Source organism: Protobothrops mucrosquamatus, unplaced genomic scaffold (assembly GCF_001527695.2).
Source record: "Protobothrops mucrosquamatus isolate PMUCROS unplaced genomic scaffold, P.Mucros_1.0 scaffold108, whole genome shotgun sequence".
Classification (NCBI taxonomy): domain Eukaryota; kingdom Metazoa; phylum Chordata; class Lepidosauria; order Squamata; family Viperidae; genus Protobothrops; species Protobothrops mucrosquamatus.
The window spans coordinates 1,594,901-1,596,445 of NW_015386480.1; positions in this window are offsets into that span (position 1 = coordinate 1,594,901).

Here is a 1,545-nt window from a genome sequence, read left to right on the forward strand (position 1 = left end):
TTTCATGTGCTTGTGTCCACTGCCAAGGGGCCTGTTTGTCCAAGAGCCAGTGTAACGGCTCAGCCACTGCAGCCTTGTGAGGAAGGAATGAGTGGTAAAAATTTAGCAGTCCCAGAAAGGCCTGAAGTTCGCCCTTGGATTTGGGACTTGGGGCCTGCTGAATTGCTTGCAGCTTGGATTCAGCAGGGTGGATGCCCTGCGCATCAATGCGGAATCCTAGAAACTCCGTGGAGGTAACCCCAATCTTGCACTTGTCTTGCTTAAGCTTCAGCCCCGCTTGGCGGAAACGTAGCAAAACGGCTCTCAGCCTTTCGGCTAAATTGTCAGCTGAGTCCCCAGCAATGAGGACATCGTCAAAGTACGGGCAAACACCTGGGATATTTCAGAGCGTTCGCTCCACTACACTCTGGAAGATGCCAGGGGCCACGTTTACTCCAAATTGCAATCTTTTTACCTTGAATGCCCCCCTGTGAGTCACTATAGTTTGGGCCTCGGCCGTTTCCTCATCAACTGGCAATTGTTGATAGGCCTGAGCCAGGTCAAGCTTAGCAAAGATCTGCCCCCCCTTGAGGGAGGCTAGAATGTGACTGACCACTGGTACTGGGTACGAATGCTGCTGCAGCACTTTGTTAAGCGTGCACTTGTAGTCCGCACAGATTCGGACTTCACCATTGGCCTTCAGTGGCGTAACTATGGGCGTTTCCCATGGACTACTGTCCACAGGCTCTAAGATACCCTGCTGAATCAGTTGATCCAGCTCTGCATCTATTTTACCCTTTAAGGCAAAGGGCACCCTGCGTGGCTTGATTCTAATGGGGGCTATGGCTGGGTCTAGCCTCAGAAAAATAGGAGGGCCTTTGTAGGAGCCAAGTTCTGGACTAAACACATCTGCAAACTCCTTGCAGACCCCAGTCAGGCCTGTTGTTTGCATGCTGTTTATTCCAGTCACCTGAATCCCCAGGGCCTCAAACCAGTTGAGTCCAATGAGACTCGTACGGTCTCCCCCAACCACAACTACATCCAGTAGCCCCTCAAAATTCCTACGCTGCACCTTGAGTGTGGCCTCCCCCCTCACGTTGACTCTGGAATTTTGGAAATCTGTGAGGATGAGGTTTGACGGCCTGAGTTTCACCCGTAGGTCGCTTCTGCTGCAGACCTTGTTAAAGGTGTCTCAGGAGATGATCGATAGAGCAGACCCAGTGTCCAGCTCCATCGACAAGGGGACCCCTTGCAACTTCACATCAATGTGAAGCTTCTTCCTAAGTGGCCTGTGGACCCCTGTTCTAAAACCGCTCCTACGTGATGCGCAGAAGCCCACCCTGTTCTGGCTGGGGACCCTGGTACCTTTCTGAGGCAATTCTTCTGGGTAACGTTCCTTCTGGCGACCCAAACAGACGGAGGCAATGTGGCCTTGCCTCCCACAGGCCCTGCAGATGGCGGACCGAAAACGGCAGTCTGCGCGGCGATGGCGGCCTCCACACCCGATGCACCGAGGGGATGATGCTGGCTGGGCCTTCCCTCCGTGAGGCCTTCTCCCTGGAGTCT